The sequence below is a fragment of the Notamacropus eugenii genome, chromosome 1 (genome assembly GCF_028372415.1).
Source record: "Notamacropus eugenii isolate mMacEug1 chromosome 1, mMacEug1.pri_v2, whole genome shotgun sequence".
NCBI classification, from domain to species: Eukaryota; Metazoa; Chordata; class Mammalia; order Diprotodontia; family Macropodidae; genus Notamacropus; species Notamacropus eugenii.
Window position 1 is genome coordinate 358945033 of NC_092872.1, and position 27559 is coordinate 358972591.

Here is a 27559-nt window from a genome sequence, read left to right on the forward strand (position 1 = left end):
ACCTTTACCCGCCCGAGACCGTCCACACGGAATTGAACTTCCAACCTTCACATCTCCCCTTCTTTGTTATGCGCGGAGCGCATTTTTCCAAGCAAAGAATAAGAATCTTTGAGAAAATTCTAGTTCTATACCTTCACTTCATAGGTTCACCAAGAAATGGGCAGGAGACATGCCTTTTAAACATTGATCATTTTAAAAAAATGTCACACTAAATTTCATCAAAAGTTCTTCCTAGGAAGATTGTGAAGGTGGGTACTATAACCAATTAAATGCAGCAAATATTTATTAAATATCTACACAAGTAAGACCCTACCCTGGGCTTTAGGTACACAAAGATACAAAGTAGCATCATCTTTGCCCCCAAGAAATGGATAAGCCATTTGATATGATAACTACACAATTAAATATAAAGTATGTAGAAGTCTAACATAACAGTAAAATGGAGATTAACAGGAAACACTATAAGTAGATTTGAGGAGGCAGAAATAAAAATGTAGTACTGAAAAAAAGAAAACTGACCCTAAAGTGAGAAGACTTGGGTTCAAATTCTGCCTTTGTCACAATGTCACTTAATATTTCAGTTCTCAGTTTCCTCAAATTAAATGTCAGGAAATTAAATATCTATAAATACCCTTTAATTTTATAGATCAAAGGAGGATTCTCAGAGGACATGAAACCTAAGTTTGAAACTTGAAAAAGCCAAAAATTTCCATAGGCACAAAGGAAGATGGGATATATCCCAGAAACTTATGACAGTAGGCACCTCATGCAACATTACATGTTTTAAGAGAATGTATGAATGGAAATGCTGAGACAGTGATTATGAGTAATTAACAGTCCAGTGTTTCATAATTTATAAAAATCAACTTGCTAAACTCCAGATTATTTGATTCATATAAGCATTAAATATTTCTCCTGTCATATACACTGCATTTCTAAAAGATGATAGCAAAAGAGATATCAGTGCTCATGCATTTTAATTGGATCTAATATTGTTGATTCAAAAAAGGTGTATTTTTGTATCTTATTAAAAGATGAAAAAGACTATGAAATCTACCTTTAAAATGTAAAAAAAAATCGTAGGCATACCTTTTTAGGTGAAACAACTCAAATGTAACTGCTTTGAAGTCTTATCTATCTATTACCTACCTATCTACCTATCTTATCTGTCTGTCTGTCTATCTATCTATCTATCTATCTATCTATCTATCTATCTATCTATCTATCTATCTATCCTCCTTGATGAATCCTAGATTATTATTAATTGTTATCTTGAGCCTATGACTAAAAGGCAAGGGAAAGAATCATTTTAAAAGGACTATCACTTGGAGATGACCATAGACCAAATTCCTTAGTGGATTTCTGGGACTATAATCTGTTCTTTGTGGCCTTTCTCAATATAGGGTATCCAGAAAGAATAGATTCTCCTTCCAAGATACTAGGGTTTGATCTTTGGCCAGTCACTTAATTTCTTTGAGCCTCACTTTCTTTATAATATTAAAAAGTGAACTAAATAATTTCTAAATCTCTCCTCTTTCAGCTTAAATTTATTTTATCCTAACAAATTAGTTAAACATTTCTAATACTGCTGTCTACAAAACTATAATAGGCACTACAGAAAATATAATTTATTGGTATAACACTGTCCTTCACATTCACAAAACTCCAATGATATAGGGGGATGACACAACCATAAATAGGGATAAAAATGATGCCACATATTTGTGCATACCTAGATCCCCTAACATAGTATCACCCATGTGGAATATGCTAGGGAACCAGCTCTGAGAGACAGGAGAACTGGTACATGCCTGATTTGTAAGTCCAAACATCCAAGCCAGCTTTTACTGCCAGCCCACCAGTAAAGTCCTGGGGAACAAGGATCATACAGATTTGGACTTAAACTTGGTGGGACTAAAGCTCTATAGAAAATGAGCTAAGTGGTGAGCTTAATTTTTTCTCCAGAAACTGAAGGTGGTATGTTAGCATGAGGAGGGGAAGAGAATTGTGCCCCCAGTGTGTTGAGAGACTCCCCATTCCCCTCAGGATACTGAAAAAACTGAGAGGGAAGAGTTAAATGTAACAGATCTGGCCTTCAGTGCAACTAGAGTCAAAATACATTATAAGAGGTTAGGGATAATCCAAAAAAGGAGGAAGTGGGTGACTACATGCAGTCTATGCAAGAAATATCTTTCGTGATTGAAGAATACTGTATTTCCTACCATTCTTGATGAGGGATATTACCTCTGACTTTTCAAAACCATGGAGAGCCTTGTCTCCCCAACTTTCCCCCCCCAAACTACAACCCTCCCCTTAGTCTTTATTCCAGGAAAATTGGGTGACTTTACCAACACTTTTTACATAGCTCCTAATTTCCTGCTTCTGTGTTTTGGCTCACATTGTTCTTTGTGCCTAGAGCTTCTTCTCCCTTCCTTCTCCTGTTGGTGGGCTTTTCAAGCTGACTTCACATGCTACCACCTCCTCCATGGAAGCTTTCTTTATTGCTCAAATTGATAGTAACATTTTCCTTTATCAAAAAGTTGTAGCATTTTGCTTCTAAATTTATTAAACACCTACCATGTATTACATTAATTTGTGTGTTTGTAATAGTCCACTATTGGATTGTAAAAGCCACTATGTAGTTCTCTGAACATGGTAAGTATTCACAAATAATTTGTTGGATTGAAGCGAACTGAGGCAACTCATTCTAATTCTGGACACTTCTTATTATTAGAAAATTGTCCCTTTTATTGAGCTGAAACCTACTTCCCTGTAATTTTATATTATCATAGCATTAATTTTTCCCTTGGGAGCAACAAACAACAAATCAAATTCCTCTTCTCTATAATAGCATTTTGAACATGTAATAGGGTTTGAGGTTGACCAGACTCATTTATAAGTCACCTCTCAACTTGCCACTTGACTTATTTCTATATCCAAATTCATCGTGCCAAATTCTAGGGTAATACAGGGCTATGTTTGGATATTTTCCCATTAATTAAAAGTAGTAACCTCTTTCTATTGGTTTGAATCCCCACTTATTACATACAATTAATTAAACTTATTGAAATATTATTTACTAAATAAAATTGAGAAACCTCATATTCATTTCTTTCTACATATTAACTCCTTAATCTCCTACTACTAAATCAATATTAAATTCCTGAGTAGGCATTTTATTAATGATGAAATTAATAATATAAGCAAATATATTATAATTATGATATTTCAGTTATGAGAAATGTCATAGCCACTCACCTCAAACCTTCAATACAACAGCATATAACTTCTCTTCACTTATGAAAACCTAGCCCAATAACAATAAATTCTCTCCAGATACTGATTGATGTCTCTGAAGAATTCTCTTCATAATTCTCCTCAAGAATTAAATTTAGTAATTTAGAAAATAGGTTCTATTTTTTTCTTTTCTTTTTTACCTTCCCTTTATCACAGGTAAGAACATTCCTAGAATACACTGTCAATAGCCTATCTCTCACAGATTCTTCATAGAATTATTTTATAATGTTTTTTATGATGATCATTCTCAGAAGAATGGCATTTCTCCTCATTTTTTTCTCCTTCTTCTCTACTGATTCTTTGTAATCCTCATCAATCACTCCTTAATTCCTCCCTGACCTCCATGTCACAGAAGTCTCATCATCTTGGAAGTTTACTCCAACATTGGATTTTTCACAAAGTACAGTTTTTCCTTGTGTCTCCTTGATCCGGTTCCTCTTAGAATCACCATTTTAAAGAATATGTCCTCTCTGGGTTCTAATCCCAGTTGTCCAGATTTTCTCTACCATTCTTTAGTATAAGTCTCTTGTGTATATCCCCTCTCCAAATTTGGATTCCTTTAAGTAATGTCTTGATAAAATGTCAGTTCTTTCAGGTCAGTGACTGTTTTCTTTCAGCTTAAATTTGTATTCCTAGCACAATGTAAGTGCTTAAAAAATGCTTGTTAAGGTGACTTGGTAATTTGAATCAAAGTTTACCCACATTCTTTCCCTGACTCCATATGGAGAAATACCTAGCAGACAGTTTCAATATGAAGTCTAAATTGCTTTTTTTTCTATAACGTTCCCTTTAGATTTTAAAGAAACAATAAAAATATCTCCAATCTCTGTGGAAGAATCAAGTAAAATATGTACAAAAAGATATTTGAAAAATAACTTTCTTCTCTCCTGTAAGCCTTCTCTTTTCCAGACTTAACATGCCAAGCCTTTCAACTCATTCTCATTTAATATGGTTTGAGGTTCCTTGTCCTTCCTTATCACCATCGCCTAATTTATATATTTAAAAAAACAACTTTATGTATGCTCTCACAGTTGAACAATACATATGATGACACAAACAATATATTAATCACACATTATGTGCAAGGTGCTCGTGGTGGACACTAGGGATAAAAAAAAAAAAAAAGGAAAAAATAACCTAAAGGACCTGGCATCTGGGAATGCCAAATAAATACAAGTGAACAGACATTATAATTTTGGGAAGAATAGGACATTAATACCTAGGGGATCTAGATTGCCTTCCCAGAGGACTTGGTACTCGAACTTACTTTTGAAAGAAGTTGAGGTTTCTAAGTAGGAGTGAGGAGAGAGTGCATTCTGGGCATGGAGGAAAACCTGTATGAAGGCAAAAAGATAGAAAATGAAATAAGTTTGGGGTGAATGGATCAGTTTCACTGTAATGTAGAATGTAGGAAAATGCAAGAAGCCTATAAAAGTAGATAGATGGTAACTAGATTGTAAATGTCTTTAAATGCTAAGATAAGGAGATTGTATTTTATTATAGCAGAAATAAGGAGCCACTAACAATTCTTGAGCGGGGGAGTGACGCTGTCAGACTTTATTAAGATAATTTTGTCAGTTATATAGAGGATTAATTGGAAAGGAGAAAGACTGAAGATAGGAAGTTCAATAAATAAGGTGATACAATAATTAAGATGAGAGATGATTAGGTCCTGAAGAGGAGAATCATCATAAATTTAAAGCTATAAGGTAATTTAACAGATCATCTAGTTCAAACCCTTTGTTTTATAGATGTGGAAACTAAGGCTTATAAAGATTAAGCACCCAATCCAATGAGATGAAAAATGAGATTTTCCATAGAAGTAGAAGAGTTAAGGCTTGGGAAGTAATTGATAATTGGGAAATAAAGCAGAGTAGTGAGGAAGATGGAAGAGTTGTGGATGCATCTGAGGTTGTAAAACTGGGTGACTAGAAGGATGGTAACACCATCGACTAATAGGAAGGCATTAAGGGAAAAGATAATAAGTTCTATTTGGAATATGTTGAGTTTGATGTACAATTGGAAAATGCAAAAGGTGAGGTGATGGACCTCAAGAGAGAGAATAGGGTTGGATGTATAGACTATGGGAGTCTTTTCTTAATTGTACCCATGGAAGCTGATGAGTTCACTGAGAGAGAATAGAAAAAGAATGACCCGTTTCAGAGCTTTAGTTGGTAGGAGGGTCAGTAGGATTAAAACATATGTTAATATTCCAACAAAGGTAAATGCAAAGGAATTACCAGCTGTTAGGAGAACCAGGAAACATTACCATTCTGGAAATCCAGGAAGGAGAGAGTTATCTAGGATTAAGAGCTCTTCAACTTCACCCAATGCTGAAGAGAGATCAAAAACATTTCCCAAATAATCTGACCAGAAAAGAGGACCTTAGGGTTTAATATCAACCTCATTCTGGTACTAGACTTCCTTTCCTACAGTTTAACAACCAACTGACAGTTTTGACAATCAAATCAACTAAAACTCTAAGTCTTTTGTTATTTTGAAAACAACTCTGGGTTACCTTAACCATAATTTAAAGGTGACTGGATTTTTACTATTTTATTATATTTAAATTGATCAGAAGATTTAAAATCTTTGGGTTGAAATAAGTTGTTTAATATATATTTTCAGTGATAACCTTAATGGTATTTAATTACTGTACATAATAATAGTCATAATTATATCATCCATCTTTCCCCTTGAGTACCTGCACAATTCTTTCCCCTGTTTACATCTTTTCTCTGTAATTTAAATAGTTGCCCATGGGGTGGGGTTGGGGGAGGGTGGAGAGCTAACTTTCTAGCTGCTATAGCAATAGAGGAGGTAAAAGGAAATTACTTGCCCTGGGGATTTTTGCTAGTTTCCTCCTAAATCTCCTATGTATTGTTTAAATATTTGCATCCAAGATTAGGCCATGGGATCTAAGATTGTGTTGCCAGTGAATTTTCCTCTGACCAGTCCTCACCATTCTTCCAAAACTTGATTCAATAAAACCTTAGGTGCAGCTGAAATTTGCTTTAAGCACCCATTTAAGTTCCTTTCTGTGGCTCCTTCTTTTCCTTTTCACCCTTCCTTTTCCTTTTCACTTTCCCTTCCCTGTCTCCTTCATGAGATTTCCAGGGTGAGAAAAATGGAATCAAGCTGAGTTGTGACCAGAGCAAAGATATGTGACACCCAAGGGGGAGGGAAATTACAAAGCTGAATCAGGCATAGAAATAGTATGGAGGAAGTCCAGGTGAATGTTATGGACTCAAGTACCAGCATTCTGAGACAGTTTCTTATCTAAAAACATTATTTTCAACATGAAACTTGTGACTTGAAGAGACATTCATTTGGCAGAAACACATTCCTTCCCCTCCACTGCTTGTTAAAATGCTTTTAAGAAACCCTTGACCTCCCCAGCTAAAAGTAATCTCTTCCTCCTCAAATTTTTTTACCACTTTGAATCTAGGTTTTGCTCACATCATATTATTTATACTTTCTATCACGCTTGTTTGCATACAAATTACATTTCCCCTCAGATTTTAATTTTTTTGAGGGTAGAGATTGGATCATTTTGCTGTTTTACTATATTTGGTATTAGAAGGGCTAATTACAATACTTTATAAGTATTAAGTACATAATATTTTTTGCAATAAATTGAATTGAATCAATTTTACGTATAATTACTAGGTACCTACTATACCTAAGCTGTCTCCCATTGTATAGGTATAGCACTGAATGTAAAGATGAATAAGACACAAAACTTACTCTCATGTAACCTACAATCTAGAAGGGAAAATAAAAGATATACTCCCTACCATTCAATTTATAAATTCAGAAAGAGAACTTCCAGGCACCCAGATTTCAAAAGAAGCACCCAGCAGCATGGTGGAACATAAAGCCCAGACTACGTGTCAGTTTTTTTCCTTTAATTTTCTTTTTTAAAAAGTTGTATATTTAAAAAATAACAAGAAATACAAATGTTTTAAATTACAAAGAATAAGAAAATTTTATAAGATAAACTATGAACTTCTGTTAAATAGTTTATTTTAAAAGCACATATAGATACGTATATACACATATGTGATTATATATGTATTTATGTACAATTTTAAAGTTTAATTGTAAATTAAGAATTCACTAAGGTTTTGATGATAGCCTAAATTAAGCTTAACAAGATAGTTACAAAATTGTTCTATCTGTGTATTTATGCACTTCCTTTTCATCTTCTGTGAATTAAAAAAAACAAGTTTTAATGACACTCTTCTTTCATATCTATCCCTACCCAATAACATACTTCATCCCTCAACCCCTCAAGCATAAGCCTCCATCTTGGTTCTAATAGGCATCATCTGACCTCATCAAGCTATTTCACCTATGTGATCTATGTGATCTTCAGTTGCTTCATCTATGATAGGAGTGTCAATTTCAAAAAAAGCAGCAGTCATTAAACCACACGCAAGGATCCCTGAAGGCCATATATCTACACTTAGAAAATTACAAATGTTTACATATTTTTTTAAATACAGCAACACATTAAAATCAGATAGAAATTACATTTTAATCTGGTTTTGACTGTATTTGAGAGTTTTGTGGGCCACATGTGTCCTGTAGGCCATATGTCTGACACCTTTGATCTATGAAATAATGGAGTTCAACAAGACTATCTGTAAAGTCCTGACAACCCTGAAGAGCCTACGAATGATTAAACCTCATAGTTCTATAACACTTTAAATTGTACAAAGTGTTGTCCTCACAATAGCTCTCTCTCTGTCTCTCTCTGTCTCTCTCTCTGTCTCTCTCTCTGTCTCTCTCTGTCTCTCTGTCTCTCTCTGTCTCTCTCTCTCTCTCTCTCTCTCTCTCTCTCTCTCTCTCTCTCTCTCTCTCTCTCTCTCTCTCCTTCTCCTCCCTTTGTCCCTGTGTGTAATTTTACAGAGTTGTAGTTCTCTCCACTTTAGGGAGTGAGTTAACTGAGTTTAAGAGAAACAACAGGTCTTACTCAATGTGACATTGCTAGTTGCTCTCCGAAACAACTTTTGAAGCCAGATCCTCATTTCAGGACTAGCATTCTCTTCTTTTCTTTTTTTTTTTTTTCTGGCTACTACCACATATTACCTTTATCCTGTATTCAGCACTCACTCTATACTGTACTGTACTTGTGCAGACCTTCATCTAAATGGAGTCAAGTATTCAATTTTATTCAACCTTTGAAATGATTTCCTCATGTCTGATACAATTCTAAACTACTGTGCACCATAAGTTTATGTAGGACATACAACAAATTGGGGGAGAATCCTCATTGGACTTTTCCTTTCCCTTCACTTTAAAGTCAATGGGAATATTCTCTCAAGATATGCTGTCATGTTAATCTTTGCTTTCTTATCCCTTAGTACTTATCTTGGTTCTTTGGCTCATTCTTGCTTATGATGAAGCTATGATATTTCATCCAAGAGCCAGTACAGCTACAGAATGAGGGGGATATCAGAGGAGTACAGACATAAGCGTGCGTACAGTATATCTTAGATGTGTTCAGGTACACCACTGTGTCTAAAAAAATTATATTTTGTCTCTCATTTTCATTTCTTTTTTAAAGTTTAGGTTTTTTTTTTTAATTTTACAAAACTTTAAGCTCTTTTGTTGTTGTTGTTCAGGGTGACACAATTAGTTAAGTGTCTAAGGCCAGATTTGAATTCAGAAAGATGTGTCTCCCTGACTCCCTTCCTGGCACTCTACCACACAGCCACCTAGTTGCCTTTTAAGTTCTTTAGTCTGATGCATAAAAATAATGTTCTTTATATTTAAATATTCAAGAAACATTAGTCTTAAAATTAAAAAGTAAAATTCCCTTCATCCATACCCTAATTAATGTGCATGCACACTGGTAGTCATAGACGGAATTTTGTCTGTAATCAATCCATAGAGCAAAACTTTGGACTTACTCTACTAACCCAGCCAAGTAGTAGTGATATTTTTCTAATGTTATAGGCTTGAGCTCCCATGTTATGTATCACCCTCCCCAATAACATTGCAAATGATTAGCACTCCATAAAATTACTTGTTGATATAATTGAAAAGAAATTAACGTCAGTCAGCTTTTACAAAGGGATATTTGTTAAGAAGATATAGAAAAAAGTAGAAGTATAAACACATCTCCCTGAATTGGGGACATATTCTCTCCTCTTTGGTCCCATGAGAGAGATAATCTTTATTAGGTGGCAGGAAAAGAATTAGTACATAGAGAAAGGTTAAGGATTAGAGAAAGAGGTGATGCTAGTGTTGCTTGGAGTCAAGGGTACATGTAAAGAAGTTGACCTTGATAAGGAGAAGGGTCAAGAGACGAGTGAAGACGATAGTGGGACAGGATTTTGAAAGGATGTAATATAAGAAAGAAGGGAGAAAAGAGGTTTCTGGGTAGAATATGTCATTTTGGTTTTCTATTTCATGACATATCAAACAAAGTCCTTAGCTGAGCATGTTGAGGTAGGAAATTCTGTATTATACTCTAGACAAATAGGTTTGGAATAGCCACTATGGTGAGAGGGAATGAGATTCGATCAGAGGTGAGTAAAAGGATTGTGTTGCAGCTTTGAGAACCCAGTTGAGAGTAGATAAAATACATTTGCAGTGGACCTATGCAGATTATGGGGGTAATCTAGATTTGAAATCTGGCAATGTGAGATCAATAATAAGACAGGGACTAGTGATTTGATAGTTGAGGACACTATACAGTTGAAATAGTTCACCACAGGAACCAAAATCAGGAAGAGGGAAGAATGTGGCCAATGCAAATGTAATAGTTTTGGAAAATATTGAAGGATGAGGTTACGTGAAGATGAAAAATAGAATTGGGAGTCAAAAGACATGAAAAAATTAAAAGTGTATGATCAGTTAAAAGAATACTGGAATTCAAAAACATGAAATTAAGATATTGACAGGTTATGGAAAGATCTAAGTTGTGTTCATCTCCGTATAGCTTGAGTTGGATTAGAGAAATAGGTTAAATGAATTAAATATATTGAGGAACTGAGAAGTTAGTGTATTTAAAGTAGTGTTATTGAGTATGTAGAAGTCCCCTAATGTGAGGGCAGGAATTAAAGTAGAATGTTGGTGATTGAAACACTAAACTCATTGATAAATAAGGGGAAATGACTTAGGGTCCAGTACTTAATGTCCACCAGGATCTGTACTGGGTGATAAATTTGGATAGAACTTCAAAAGAAGAGGGGCTGACCAGTAACATGGAGAAAGAAAGAGTGAGTGAATAAGAATGCCTGGAATTAGCAGTGGAGAGAAAGAATATTTTGACTCTGACCAGTGAGCTGGAGTTACAAGAGAAAATATAACCAGGAGACTAAGTCAGATAGAGGTTAAGTGACTTGTCCATGGTCACACAACTAGTAAGTATGTGAGGCTAAATTGTTGCTTATTTATTTTTGACTCTTGATCCAGAAAAGCTCTACCTACTATACCACCTAGCTATCTAATGGTCAGATCAGTTGATCCCTGGAAGCTGGAAGACTAGGCCTGCTGACTTTCAGCTCACCTCACAGTCTTGGAAGGGTGGATGGGTCCAACTGGTAGTCCTACCATAAGTAATGGTTTTAAAATTTTACCACAATATTTTAAAGCATGTGTATGTTTAAAGATACTACTTAATAATTAATTCATTAAATTAATCAAAAAGCAACTTATTGAGTACTACATGCTAGCTACTAGGCACTGGGCATATAATCACAAAAACAAAACAATCTTGGACTTCATAGATCTTACATTTTATCACAGGAAATAAGATAGACACATGTTAGTAGAAAATGTACACATATATGTACATACATCCATATGCACATATCTATATATTAGAAGGATATATATATATACATATTTATATATATTCATATATTAGAAGGAAATATATTTAAATATTGGAATTATATATATATGTGTATGTGTGTATATGTGTGTGTGTATGTATGTATGTATGTATTAGAAGGATATATATGAAGGAAAGATGTTTTTCCTCCCTTTGAAGGGAGTGGTACCAGAAGCTGAGGGTAAGTAATCTCTTTCAAAAGAAAGCCCTCATATAAAAGGAGGCACTTAACCTACAATTTGAATACTACAAGCCTAAGGATTCTAAAAGGTAGAGGTGAGAATTGAATGCATCCTTTTTCTCCACTCCTATACCCACCACCTTAGTTCGGGCTTACATCACCTCTCTCCTGGAGTATTACGTTAGAGTAGCTTTCCAATGGATATTGCTGCCTTCATTCTCTGCCCCTTTAGTCCATATTCCACACAGCTGCCAAAGTGATATTTCTAAAGTACAGCTTTGACAATGTCACCCCCTGTTTAAAAAAACACCAATGTCTCTCTATGGAAAAAGATAATGGGTTCTATTTTGAATGTGTTGAGGTTCAGATACTAAAGGGAAATACAGTTGTTAATTTCCAAAAGGAACTTGAACATGGAGGACTCTGTTATATTACATTTTGGTGAATCTATGCTTCTGATAATCTTTCCATGCTTTCTTATCCAATGCTACCCATGTTCATGATTTCCCATTAATTCTCTCTAGGGAAACTCTAGAGATCTGATATTGGCTATATCTTGGTCATACCAATGAACCATTCATATATTCCTCTCACCTTCTTGACATATTGCCAGTCCAAATCCTTTCTAGGTTATGTATTGACAATATATATATATATTTGCTACATAGACACACACACACACACGCACAAATGACTTTTGATAACAGTGCAGAATGTGACTATTTTGACTCTCTTTGTATCTATAAGCACTTGACAGAGTGTATGGCAATTACCAGTTGCTTAGGAAATACTTGTTGACTGACTGTTATCAGTCTTGTATCTTTCTCTTGATCCTTTAATTTTGATTCTAATTTTCAATTTGGTTCACAGATTATGGTTCTTTATCGTAGAATATTAGTGAGAGAATATTTGATATTAAAGAGCTAGTGATTGGTGGTGGTAAAAGTTTGGGATTAGAGAAAGCATTGTACAATGTTTTAAACATTATCTAACTGATCTCCTCTTCCTATTGGACTATGAAATCACTCAATTTTACCTATACAGTATGTATACAAGACATATTGATAAAATCATTTAATTGGCTATCTCTCCCATTGCATATTACAAGCTCAGTAGTGTAGAAAGTGTGGGTAGGCTATGCTGGCACACCCTAGGAGACCATTGTCCCCCTTGTTCTTCTTTCCCACCATCCTGGGGGACATATTCTCCCATGGCATATAGGCCAAAACTCTCTGCAATCCTTTGGTTATAATTGGATAGCGGAGTAATAGATGTTTTTCATCTACTTTGTTTTGTTTTTCCTTAGTGGAAGGTTAGACTATCTCTTTTCCATTTCTTTGGATTTCACTGAAGAGGCTCTACAGTGTTTCTGACTCAATGTAATTAGTACAGTATCTTCTCCAAATAACATTTGGAGAATGTTGCCACCAATAGAAAATTCTTCTTTTGTTAGATTTTATGCCCAGTCCATTATATGCATCTAAATGTGCAGGACTGGGTCTGTTCTGTATAGATATACATTCTTAAGTATATGTGAACTCTGCATGCCAAAAAAAAGGAATAAAGGACTTGCAACTTCATACTCTCACTAAAGTTTGTTTTCTCTCAAGAGATGCCAATAACAGTGTAAGAAGATTCGGGGATAAATTCAGCCCTAAATTCAGTGCTCCAAAAAGGTATCAACAATTAACACTAGAACTGGGTTTATTAGCATAATTTAAAAAATGTGAAGCAAAGATTTTACAATTCTAAATATATAGATATACACATTTCCCACAAAGGAAGAATTGATTTGTTTTGCCTACATTCTTGAAGTCAATTGTGTGGAAACATGGGTGTAGGCAATAGGGTTTTGCTCTGAGTCAAACAACCATCAGCTCCTGACTTAAACCTGATACCATTTGTTTGAGGAAGAACATTAACAAGATTATACATTGTTTTACTCTCATGGAAATTAGCTTCTTATTCTTGTATAAATAACTAATAATGAGCCGCAATCTGCTCCCCATTGGAGACTGATTATACCACTGTGGAGCTACCTGGGAGTGTTTCCCACTCTGAGCTGCAGTGCCTTAGCAAGGCTGCTGCAGAAATCGCATTCACATATTTTCAGGTGAAGTATTTGTTATGTAGCAATTATTATTCTTTTCATTATGTCTGCTACTACTACTACTACTACTACTACTACTACTACTACTACTACTACTACTACTACTACTACTACTACTATTTGTGTGTGAGAGAGACAGAGATCCCAAACCCTCATTCTTCTCTTAATTGAAGAGAAGCCTCAGTAGCTAAAATGAGAGAATAGATTGGCCAGGAGAATGAATATGCCAAAGCCTGCCATTGGTCTTGTGTCCTTTGGATCCACTGAAATATATATTTCAGACTTTGACGCTTCTGCCACCTCCTTAATGGTCCAGGATTTTCCATTTTGTCCATTTCTCTCAGTTTTGATATTGGACAAAAGGAAAACTGGAGCAATCAATTGTGGGGTATTTTTGAGTCACAGCAACAACCACAACAAAAAGTATAAGGTGAAAAACAAAGCATTTGAACACACACAATGTATTTCATTTGACTTTTCCTCCTGGAAAGAACCAGCAGCACACGGATAGATAACACAATCAAGGATTAAACAGCCGCATGAAATAGATGTGGTCAATGTAGCCATTTCTTTAATGTTTGCTACATTGTCTATGTATAAAATCTGTGCTCTCTGGCAGGACAAGGGGAGTGACTTCTTTCTTTCCCAGCATTCCAAAGGTCTTTTTCAGTATATTAAAAATCTTACAGTATATTAAAAATTCTGGGATGGATACCACAGGAAACTCTTAGGCTGGGGGGCCCAGTAGAAAATCATTAACTCTCATTTGGCATCAGGTTCACCAAACTAGAGTTGGTATTTGGAGAAATGTAGTTAACCTTTTAAACAAAGGTGATAGAAACCACAACTATCATGCTAGAAAGAAAATATTTAAAACAACAGTCATGAAAATATACACAATCTATATTGTTTTAACCCTTCTACTATGTTTCCAAATAACACTGACTGTATTACAATGTTTCCAGTAAGTCCTTATCATTCAACTTCTGATCAGAAGTTTATATGATCTAACTAGCAAGGTCGTTCGTGCTCTTGAGTAGTAAGACAATGAATGTGTGTGTGTATGTGTGTATGTGTGTGTGTGTGTGTGTGTGTGTGTGTGTGGGTGTGTGTGTGTGTGTGTGTGTGTGTGTGGGTGGGTGTGTGTGTGTGTGTGTGTGTGGGTGCGGGTGTGGGTGTGTTTTAACTGAGTAGAAAAGTAGCTGAAATGAAAAGAAAATACGGACAATTCTTTTAAAGAATTTAGCATTACAAAGGAGAGAGAGATTAATAAAAATTGACATTTAAAGTATCATTGATGCCCCCAGGGGAAAAAAATTAAAAAGTCCATGAGCAGGCAAATGATTCTTGGGAAGTAGTCCATACTAGCCCAAAAGGAAATTAAAAAAAAATAGTTTTTAACAACATCATAGGAAAACAAAAAGATGAAAACTTAAGGATACTTGAAGTTTGAATGTATCATTGGGCTGGCCTCAGAAGTTGCATGTTGCAGCTACTGCCAATAATGCCCTCTTCTGGTGATACTCCTTGCAGGATGAGTGTCAACTATTCTCTGGACCTGCATTCACCCAGCCTGGATATAGTCAAACTCTGGAGCCAGAAAATGTTTTATCTAAGCTAAATGTAACAACCCCTTTGCCCCACTCATTTCTGAAGACTAGCTGTAGGTAAATTATTTTAATAAGGCAAGAAATACCATAATACAGTTTTCTTTCTTTTTTTTTAAACTCCAAATAATGCTCTCTATGTCATCTGTATATTTATGATAGCTCAAAGACATGGGTGTGTGGATCTAATTAAAAATGTGAAAGGGTTTAGCAGCCTGCTGCTTCCCTGCGACTCTCTTATTGCCAGCTCTTGGCAGTTCTGTTGTCACAGAGCCAAATGTTTAGTCTTCAGCTGAACTGCTGCCAGTGTGCTGTGGTGCATTGTGGGAGGAGAGAGCCTGGAGGTACTGTGTTCAACTATCTCACATACGGCTAGGCAGTGAGCAGGACTTCACAGTCAATCACCCAAAAGAAAACTGAAGGAGAAAGCCTGCATGTGCCCGATGAGTCTAAAACTGTTTCAGGACCCAAGCCCCCAACCTGGTCCTTTTTTCTAATCAAAGGTAGGACCATTTATCCCTCTTTGAAGTTAGCTGAAACCCCACAGTGGTGGTTGGGAGGTTAACCCAGCAGCACTGGCAAGATTATTTTGTATTCGACTATTTAATTTAAATCAATCCTTTTACAGAGAAGAAATTTTCAAATTATTTTCCACAGTTAGGGTCTGACCTCTCAGCCACTACTGACTGCCAGATGAGTGCCTTCCCATTGAGCTCTGGTCTCTGGAGTAAGTCAGAGCCATATTTTGAGGAGGTTGGGTGTGTTTCTCTATCTTCTATCTGAACAACAGCAATTCGTCAGTGAAGTTTCTAGAGAGGCAAAAGGCATACTCCTTTTCTCCAAGTTCAGAACCCAGTAGAATCTCTCTGGAATTTAGGGTTATAAATGCAGTCAGACCTCTTTGAATTCAGTTGGGGGTAAATGGCAGAACACATCTTATTGATTTTTTTAAAAGGGGAGGGAGCTTCAAAGGACTTAGAATGTTCGTCTTCAATTTTATAATTGTATTTAAAATGCACCAAAGATACCAATTAGTTTTCTGTCTCAAAGAAAAGAGGGATAATGATTATTTTTGTTCGGAAACCTTGCCCATAAACAAGTTCTCCCAATTTTTTTTCCAGTGAAAATTTTAATGGTAGTAGCATCAACAATTCTCATTTCTATAGGGTTTTATGCTTTATAAAAGAACTTTTCTCACTTTAGGCCCATGAGATAGGCAGTACAACTCAGCAAGACAGTCAAGAGATCTTCCCTTTCATGAATGAGATGGGCAAAAGGTAAATAAATTCTTGCTGCATCCAGCCTTGACTGATGTCTACCATAAATCTATATTTCACTTGCCTTCTGTGGACAAAGAATCTGCAGCAGATATTAATACTGTTGAACTACTGCTAGCCACATACACTGGGATAGAATCTTTCTGCTGTGTAATATAGTATGCTCATCACTCTGAAAGTCATATTCACTCTTGAAGGACTCGATATTATTTAAGGGACAAAAGTGACAGTTATTAAAAGTCCAAACTTGGGGATGAAGCCTTGTTAGAAGAAGTTGGTTTTTAAATGACATTAAATGCTGGTTAGAGTAGCAGGAAGGGTACTGACTGAAGACCAGCTAGGACAATATAGGGGAAGGAATGCTGGATTTGTAGTAAGAGGATCTGGGTTTAAATTCTACTTTGTTACTTCCTAGCTGTGTGAACTTGATTGAGAGTCACTTTATTCTACTGAGTCTCAGTTTGCTCATCTCTAAAATGAATGTGTTGACCTAGATGAGCTCTTAGGTTCCTTCCACCTCCAAAACTATGATTCTGAGATAGTGAAGAGACAAAATTGGGGCTATTTGTCCCTAACTAGGATTCAGTTGCTTATGTGAACCTGGAGGAATCAGGAGAAGTTAGAGCCCAATCCTCTTCGTCAGCTGAGTGTCTAAACCACCCAAGAAAGAAAACAGAGGCTGTTGTTTTGGTGTTTAGTGCTACACTTTCCCATCTTATTCCATTTTTGAAAAAAAAAATAAAACTTTGCTATTGAGAAAAAAAAAGGGGGAGAGAAAGAAGGGAGTCAAAATTCTGTAGAATAGCTGCCTCTATTAATAAAGAGCCCCAAGATAATTACCTCATCAGCTATCTCTCCTTTTGCTTGTGTGGACACAACCTTTAGGCTCTTAGAAGAAACATTGATTCCAAAGAATTGTTCTCATGCTTTCAGATCAAAACTTAAAAATAGACCATTTTTGGCACAGTGTCAAATTCTTGTCTAAATTCCTTCATAACAACGAACCGCATCAAGATTTGTGATGCTGAAGTGACATGGGACAAAAAAATGGTATAGGCATTTATAGTAATAATTACCTATCTTTTGTAGTGAGGCATTTAAATGATTTTTTTAATTTCAGTTCTCATACTGGTGTGCAGGGTTCCTGAACTCTACCTCTTAGATCTTTTCTCCAGAGTCTCTTTTGTTTTTTTGTTGTTGCTGATTTTTTTTTAAACTCTGCTGGTCCTGCTATGGTAAAGAGGCACTATAGGCCTGGGGAGCTTTTTGGCGACAGGCCCAGGCAATGGGGCCAAGGGAGAGATGGATAGCTAGGTGCAGAAGCGCCCTGAGGCAGGTGTTAAAATGTTGTTCCTGGTTCCTTGGTGGTAATCACTGCAAAACAATCCTGTCTGCTCTATTCGTATCAACAAGCTGCTGCTTTCCCTTGCTTGTTGCTAAGAGACCAGCCTGTTGTTTACAAGTTGCTGGGTGCCTTAGACTTTCATAATTTATAATTTATTATCTTAGTGTCAAAACTTGTGTTGGTTTTTATTTTATTTTACCATAGATCCAATAATTGTTATAGAAAACAAAGGTCACATATCTGCCTGGATAGTGGTTGTTCTTCTAACATACTTTGCCTTTCTGATGTGTAGGCTCGAGTGAAAGAAAAATGCTATTATAAACTGGAGATGAATATCATTTTTGTCCATTAACTTCTTGCATTATATGACTGGTTAGGTCAATGGAGTCCCTCAAGATTTCTTCACTATTGAAAATATGTTTCTGTCCAACTAAGAAGGAAATGAATTGAAATGATTTCAATTATCACAAGAAAGGAGTCGGCTCTCCTTACTCCACACTTCAACACCTAATAGTTCAACTCATCAATCCTCCTTCCCTAAAGTTTAGTGGCATAGCCATTTAACCAGAGCCAGGAATTACTCTGTGCATTAAACTTGCTTTGTGCCTATACAAAACCACCTTGCTAAAGTGTTGGATACTTAACACCAGTTAAATCAGTTCAGTGAGGAGTAATGCCAGAGTGGAAATGAGAATCATTTGCAGAGTTGTTAAGTTGCAAAATAACTCGGTCACAGTTCACCAATTTAAAGAAAGGGAAGGGGAAAAAAATGAAGATGTGATTATTACGGTCCCCGGTGGAAATTAAGAACAGCAACCTGGGGTTAGGGCTTTGTTGGCTGGCTAACAACAGTCACACAAAAATCTGAGGGTGTAGTGCTAACTAACATAGGTTTCATAATTGTAGCAGCATCTCAATGTTCACTGCTTAGCTAGAGACAGCCCTCTAAGAAACTAGAGAGCAGTTGAAATTTCTAAGATGGGCATTTCCCCCCCATCTGGCCAACTCAAAGAATATTTTACTAGGAATTCCATTTTGTTAGTTTCCAAAAAGTAATTACTGCAATAAACCATATGAACATTTTTTAACAACTTAAGTCTTATGAGCTATCTGTGAGTACAGGGGCCAATATATAATTAAATCCAAAGAAATCTACTGAAGAATCTCCAATTTTGGTTGGCAGTCTAGTCTTCAACCATTGTATTATTTGGTTAAAATAAATAAACACAGAAACCATTAGCTATCAAGGAGGTGGGCTGCCCAAAGGATATTTAACATTAATACTGATGCCTTACTTCTTAGTCCCTGGAGAACAATCTGTAATTCATTCCAAATGAGACAAGATAAATCTGACTAAGACATACCATCACCACCAATGGCAATAATGCTTCACGTTAAAATAATACTGTGAGGAAGTGTTTGCTTTACAACAACTCTGTGAGACAAGTAGTGTAAGGGGTTTTGTTGTTATTTTAGGGGGAAGAGTGCAAATCCATTACTTTGTTGGCATACGGGAATCTTGTTGTAGGAATTCCCTACGTATTTGCAAATTACCAACTCTTCTGCAATTTATAGCTCTAAAAAATTGCCTGATGTACTAAAGAGGTTAAATAATTTGCCCATTGTCACACAAGCAGTCTATGTGAGAGACAGTATGCCCAGCAAGTCTCTCTGTCTCTCAAGAAAAATATTATGTCCTTTTTATAAATGAGGAAACTAGCATGCAGGGAAGTACAATAGCTTACACTGTCAGATATGGGTTATGAATTCAAGCTGTCTAATAAAAAAAAATCAGCACATTTTCTTTTTTACCGTATTACCTTTAACTAGAGATTGGTGTATTGAAGGCTTGAAGGCAGGTCCCATAGGCAATTTATTTGGCCCTTGCAGATTACCTGAAAAACATTGTAGTCCTTTTCCTGATTGTAATGTCCTAGAATAATTCCTTACTGGAGATTCTTTTCTGGCTTCACATTTAGGAATTCTGGAAAGGGGAGTTTAATTAGATACAGCACTAGGTATCTAGAGAGTAAATCTGGAGTCATGAAGTCCTGAGTTCAAATCCAGCCTCAGATATTTTCTAGCTTTGTGACCCTGGGAATATCACTTAACCTCCGTTTTCTCATCTACAAAGTGGGTATAATCATAGCACCAGTTTCACTAGTGGTAAACTTCACTTTCACTTCATGAAAATCAAATGAGAATATGCATCTAAAGTGCTTTGTAAACCTTGAAGTGTTATATACATATTAGCTATTGTGACCATTAGGGGTAGCTAGGTGGTGCAGTGGATAGAGCACCAGTGCAGGAGTCAGGGGGACCGACCTGAGCTCAAATCTCACCTCAGATACTTGACACTCACTACTTGTGTGACCTTGGGCAAGTCACTTAACCCCAATTGCCTCATCCTGGGTCATCTACAGTCATCCTGATGAATATCTAGTCACTGGATTCAGATGGCTCTGGAAGAGAAGTGAGACTGGTGACCTGCACAGCCCTCCCTCACTCAGAACAAAGTCAAGTGCGAGTCATGTCATCATTTCTCTGATGGCATGGTCTTCTTCGGCAGTGAAGGACAAACATACACATGGTGAGCATCATAGAAAAAAATATGAATGCAGCTCAGCTGCCACCAAGTTCAAACTTGACCACTGACTTGACCACTTGGACAAAAAACATTTATCTCTTTGTATTTCAATTTCCATGCCTGTAGAATATTTATAACACATCTTTGTGAGGGTCAAATGAGATAATATGTGTAAAATTTTGTGTAAATGTGAGCTACTCTTATCCCTATGATTACTACAAGATTGCTACAAGAGCATCAAGTCTATTTTGAGGTTCAAGTTTTGGTAGTCTGTCACTTTTATAAAATAACTACATGTGTAACCAAGAATCTGCTGGTAAATGCTTAACAACCAGCTCTTTGGCGGAGAGAAATGTATATATATATACATATATGTATATATACATATATGTATATATATATGATATTTTTCATTTTAATCTGCATTATTGTCATTTTCTCCATCACTTTCTGCAATCAGGACAATCAGTAAAAACAATAAATCAGACTTTAATTTGTAACCTTTGCCAGTTTCCAAGGTGGAATGTTCATAGTGAACATTTAACAACTGGCTCTAATAAGCCAAGATGGGCTAGCTCTAGCATACCACTGTGTGCAACTGGGATAGTATTAGAGCACTGCTACATTCTTCAATCTTTGAGATCAGTGCCAGTGTGAACACTAAGTGTCCTATGGCAAATCAACTGTGCCATATAACTAGCTCATCATTCAAGATCTTTTGGCTCACAGAGTGTACTCCCTGAAACAAAATAGTATTATTTCTGCTAGGAACCCTTCCATAGAGATTCACTGATGCTGCTCAAAGGTCTACAGAGTCCATGAGTCTCAGAGAGGGAAAGGACCCAAGAGGCCATTTAGTACTATTAATACCTGAAAAAAAGGAACAGCATACCCAAGATCTAAGGGGATCTGTTTACAAAGAGAGCTCATACATGATATTAAACCCACAGATTGTCAGATTTGTAAGGGACCTTAAAGAGTATCCCACCTCCCAACTCATTTTCTAGCTGAGCAAATTGAAGCCCATAGAGAAGAAATGACCTGCCCAAGGTCACATATAGTTAGTTAGTGTCACAGTCAGAATTTTAATGTAGGTCTTTCTTCTTACTCCAAGTTCAGGACTATCCATGCTACCTCAGTTCATATATGGCATTTTGTTATTTACTATAAGGAAGAAATAATTTGTGATGAATACATCTAGCAGATCATCAGTATTCTTCTTTTAGTGATCATATGTTGTTTCTTTTTGAAAATACATTTTTGATTATTCGTCAAATTAAGTTTAAACCATCCCCAAACCTGAGTCCTTTATCCTTCTCTGGGAAAATCATTTTACTGGAGAAAAATTTTTCTGCTAGACAATCAATTTTTTCTCTCCTGAATTTACTCTGACTTATAATCTTAGACCCTTGTACCATGAAAGAAAAACCCTCTACCTCTTTGATGTTGATATTCTTTCAATTATCTTCATGTTTCCCTTCTGTTGTCATTTAGAAGAAGTATACACAGACAGGCTTGGTATCTGTGCATGAAAGTTAATTTCACTGCTCCCTTAATTATTTTTGGATCTCTTTTCTGAATTCCTTCCAATTTACATGCATTGTTCTGGTACTGAGCAGCCCAAATCTAAATGAATTAGTCCAGGTGCAGTCTCATCAGAGTTGTAAATGTAAAGAAATATCACTTTCCTGTTCAGAAACACACACCAGTTCCCCACTCCCCTCCCCCAACATACACACAAAGCTGGGGTGGTTCCTTGGTTCTTTGCTTTGGCTCTTTAGCTCAGATCTAATTGCCTTTTGGTGCTGGCAAATTACACTGAAATGTGATAGCGAACCATTGTCCACTCTCATCTCCAGTTTTCTTCATGTATTTCCCTTTCCCTCAGAAATATCCCTAAGCCATAAGACTTTTCAACAGGTATTTGTTTTGCATTTCTGACCTGAATTAAAAAACAAGAACAACAACAACAACAACAACAACACTATTTCCTTTATTTTGAATCTACTCTTGCTTTTGGAATTGTTCCCTCTGTTCCCAGTAGCATTTTTCGAGTTTCATGGTTTCATACCTTTAGACTCATTCAACAGTATGCTTTCACTTCCCTGTCTAAATCATTAATAAAGATGTGAACAGACCAGACATCACTCCAGCCCTTATGACACCCCATGAAGAGACCAAGCCCCTCCTTCTCCAAACTGGATACCTGCTATCAATCATTTTCCTTTGTTTAAACTTCAGCCAGGTTTCAATCCATGTGACAGTGTTTTTATGCAAACCAATTTGAATTAATTTTGCAAGTAAAATTCACTGAGACGCTATATCCATTTTTTTCTGTGAAACCTACGAATATGGTTTGAACCTATGTTCTGTGTCTGCTCAACATGACCACAGTAGCAGTTGAATCAACTTATAGGATTCTTTTGATGCAGCTAAAACTGGAAACAAAGATTTTATGAAAGCAAAAAAAAAATGTATCACCAATAAATTCTGAAATTCAACTAAAAAAACACTTAATTAGCATTTTCTATATGGAAGTCAATGAACTTGGTTGTAGAGGTACAAGAAATATTAATCAAGAAATAGTCTATACTCTCTGAGAATTTATAGTTTGATAAGTAATGAACTCAAATTATGAAATAATATACCATAAAAATAATGTAATAGGAAAGAATAATTTTACAAATGATAACCAGTCTTTTGAAAGGGTCCACAGGCTAAACATTGTGGAATTATTCCACAAATAGGCATTTAACTAGAGTTTACTATATTCTTTATACAAAATAAGAAAAACAACCTGCCCTCAAGGAGTTCGCATTTTCACTGGAGAAGAAAGAATAAAACATGTGGAATAATCATGAACAATTCAAAACAGTGAAACCAAGAGCCAGATTGTATAACATTAGGCTGCAGAATTTCAGAAAAGAGGACTGAGGATTGAGAGGAAAAGAGGATTGAGAGAGAAGCCATGTGGCATACTAGAAAAAAAGAGCACTAGATTTAGATTCAGAGAAAGCAGGGTTCAAATCCAAGCTCTACCATTTAAAAGCATTGTAACTTTGTACTTGAGATTTCCCCTCTCCAGGAGGGGCTCTGACTACACGATCTCCATGATCCCATGAGACTAATTAGAGGGTGACTTCCTGGAGGAGATGTAGCTTGAACAGTCTCGGAGAACTGACAGGACCAGAAAGGCTTAGGTGAGGCCACTGCAGTTATGGAAAACAATATGAACAACCCTAGAGAGAAAAAAACCATGAAACACTTCTAGGACAGTGGGACTATTGGCACAGCTCCATTAAAGATGCACATTGGTGAACAGTCAGCATTATATTTTACTAGTTGATGCTAGATTATAGACAATCCTAAAAAGTCAGACAGCAGCCTCAGTGTGATATGAAAAGAAACACTGAGCCATCTGGAGTGTTGAGTGCCTAAGCGGGTGTGACAAAGTACTCCTTGTACACTAGGAAGCATCTTTAGTTCTTGGTCTTGAGTCTTGTCATCCTTGGTCCTTGGGATCTTGACCCCTCTCCAGACTCTTAATTTCAGTTTATATTCTCCATCTTAGCAGAAGATTCCATGGAGCCACCCTATCTGAGTCTTCTTCTTCCAGGGAGTGGAGGAAGGAAGGGAATCAGAAAAGAATGGAAGGGAGGATGGAAGAGACTATGAAGAGAGATCTGGAGGTAGAGAAAAGAATAAAATTTAAGGAAGAATGAGTTATAGTAATTCATTGGGCAATAAAAATGGATACTCTCAAAGAGATGATATCCATCGCTGGCAAAAATTTCAAAAGTTCAAATGTTCCTAGGTATTATTATATTCAATATGCTCTCCTCTACTTGTATGTTTTAAAATAAGTCATCTCCCTTACCTGGAATGCAGCCCTTCCTAATCACTGCCCTTTATTAAAATGCTTATTTTCTTTTCAGTGCAATCAAATCAGGTCCAGATATATTTAAGTACTTACCTTGTGCCAAGCAACGTGTTAAGCACTAAGTATACAAAAAGTAGCAAATAGGGCAAAATAAACAAACAAAAAGAAGTCCTTGCTGTCAGATTGTTCATCGTGTAATGGGGAAAATCAGATTTCAACAGCTATGTACATATAAGAGATAAACTCAAGACAATCTTAGAGTCAAGGTATTAAAAAGATGGAGATGAGGAAGAAGAGGATTTCAGGCATGAGTGTTAGCCAATGAATATTCATGAAGTTTGGAAATGGTTTGTCATGTACAAGGAACAGAAAGGATGTCAGTGTCATGGGATCCTAGAGCGTGTGGAGAGGAGGAAGGTGTTAGAAGCCTGGAAACGTTGGAAGTGGTCAGGTTATTTAAAAGCCAAACCGAGAATTTTAGATTTGGTCCAGGAGGTTATCAGGAGTCAATGGAGTTGATTCAATGGGTGTGGGGTGACATGATCAGACCTAAGCTGTAGGAAGATCGCTTTGACAGATGAGCAGAGGTTGGACTAGCAGAGAGGCAGGGATACAAATAGTAGGCTATCCCAATAGTCCAGGGTTGAGGTGATGGTAATGAAGGTCTGCATAGTAGGAACTTAATAAAGGTTTGCTCAATTAAATTGAATTGAGTCAATGATAAGAAATTGTGACCTGAAACTGAAGATGTGCATAACCGTTATTTTCAGAATGGATCACTTCAGAGTAGTTGGTCAAGAATATTGACCTACTGGACAATAAGATATTTTCTTGAGTATCAGAAGATTCTTTCAATTTTTCAGCATACCCACAAATGTAATAAAGTTCATTCCTAGTTTAGCTATGGTCATATTTAAGCAGGGCTTTGAATTCTCTAAAAGAAGGTGCTATAATAACTCATATTCACTTTTAAAACATACTCAAATTATCTCTGTCAGGTACGTAGTATAAACATTTTTATCCCCATTTTATAGCTGTGGAAACTGAGACCCTGAGAAGTAATGACTTACCTGTGGTTACACAGTGTTTGAGCTAAGACCTGAAACTGAATCCAAACTGTAAGTTCAGTGTCCTGTCTACTACACCAAACTATGTAAATAGAAAACAATACCAGAATAATTCTCCTAAGCATCCCTCTATTCTGAAGTAGTATAATATTGGTAAAACTAATTATTTACACCATTATGTTGAATTTAACATTTCACACAGTGCTTTCCACTGGAAGATAAGTAAACTCTGCTATTAAGTCCATTTTACAGATGAAAAAATGGAATTTGTTGTTTCTGGGTACATAGAGTTACTGAAGTTTTGACTAGGAAGATATCTTAAGGGTCATTCACTCAAAAGTCATGCAGAAAGTGGCATTAGACTGGATTTCAGATCTCTTGATGCCCACACCATTGCTAACATATGTTCTACATGCAGCATTTTGGCCCAGTGAGGTTAAATAAGCCAGGGCAAGCTAAACCAAGAATTCCCTTGGTTTCCATAGACCAAATATGGTCAGTATAAGTGGCCTAATTGTCCTGGCTAAATGACTATCCTTGGAGACTATTTGAAAATGAAATATTCTTTCTTTGCTCTTTTAGCCTGACTAATGATTCCCAGTCCCTCAGCTTGCTGGGCCCCAAGGGCAGAGGGCTGGAAGCCCATTATGCCTGTGAGGTTAGCCATCCTGCCTTAATTTTGGTTCTAGCCAGGCATTTATTCCCTGCCCCTGGGCCTCCCAGGATCATAAAGTCAACATCTCCAGCTCTCCCCAGGAGTTTTGGTGGTAGGGAAGGTCTTCTTTGGGAAATAGGAACGTATTGGGCTTCTTAAAACTATGAATCTCTCTTCTGGTGCTAGAATTGGGAAAGGAAATTCAGAGGGAAAGCCTGCAAAAGTCAGCAGATATCAAGCCTATGTGATTAAACCTGAGTTAACTGCAATGATCCACATTTAGGCAGGCAACAGGCCCATCTTTTCATGCCTATTAGGGTTTTAATGGGTTAGTCTTGTGTTTACATTCTGGGCACTTTTTACAATGAAATGGTATTAGAGGAATTATGGCTGCCTGTAGCCTATGAAAAGTATGCTTTGCAAAGGGAAGATAAATTCCACTGAAGGGGACTGAGCTGTCTATCATGACTTTTTACCACTTTTTCCACATTTAATGGCATAGGACCTCTGTCCTAAGAAAAACAGGCCAATCTGTTGTTGATTTTTATCATGGGTGTGTCACAAATAAATGACATTCTTCTTTGTTCTTCCTTCTATTTAAAAGGCCAACTGGAGTAACAAACAGAATTTGCTTATTGATTACAAAAGCCCACAAATAAATAGCATTCAATACACATCAAATTAAATTCCAATTTGCAACATACTATATGTGTCTATAGGCTTTAAATATAGAGATTAGGTAATTATCACCAGAAGTATTCATTAAAATTTGAAAGTGGATAAAGGAGGGCATCAATGCCTAATCATTAAAATTCTAGAAATAAAATATAGAAAAAATATCCTGCCCATTACTCTTTTTATGAGTCAGGTATCAGTTCTCTAGGGAAGTATTTATTTCTTACCTCTCTGAGCTAGCAGGTTGGAGGGAGGGAGCAGAATGAGAGGGGAGAGTCACTTGGTCCAACTGAGATACACATTGGAATCCCTAAAGCACAAAGAAAAAGTCTGTTGCCAATAAACTCATCAGAAATCTGGCTTTAGAACTAAAGATTTTATGTTATTTTTTTAGGTGAGGGGAGGGAAAGCCCCTTACTAAGTAAAAAGAGATATCCTCAATTCCTAAAGGGATAAGCACTGAAATGTAGCATCATATAGCATAAATGGCCAGGGACTTATAATTTAACAACCTGAGTTTGAATTCTGGCTCTATCAGGTATTTATTGCTTGTATGACCTTAGACAAGTCTTGTTATCTTTCTGGGTAAATTCCCAGTTTTGTCATCTGTAAATTGAGGGGGTTGGACTATATAATATTCGGGTTTTCTCTTCTAAATCTTACGTGTTAAGTTCTAGCATTCTCCTCTCTAAGGTTCCTTTTTACTCTAAAAGTCACTGTTCTATGTTGGTGTATTCTATGTTCTATTGTCTCTTCCAGCTCCAAACTCTAAGCCTCTAAATGCACTGTGATAGAAGTGAGTGCCGTAAGAAGGGAGCACTGAAGAAGAAATGAAAACCAGGGCTTTTTTAATGAAAATAAAGTCTCCAAAAAAGGTTGAAGGATATCTATTTGTTGAAGGAATGAAGATAGGAAGTTCTCAAAAACATTAGAAACACATAGACACTTTAGACTCTGTGCCTGCTGTGTGCTTGTGTGCATGTGTGCATGTGTGTGTGTGTGTGTGTGTGTGTGTGTGTGTGTGTGTAA

At 36.4% G+C, this 27559-nt stretch overlaps 1 long non-coding RNA gene across 1 annotated transcript; it reads left to right on the plus strand.

Moving 5' to 3' along the window:
• The first annotated feature begins 161 nt into the window (after nt 1–161).
• LOC140518283 (uncharacterized) lies at nt 162–27559 on the plus strand. The gene is made up of 3 exons (XR_011971894.1): nt 162–248; nt 25168–25251; nt 27290–27559. It is a non-coding gene; the product is annotated as an uncharacterized lncRNA (long non-coding RNA).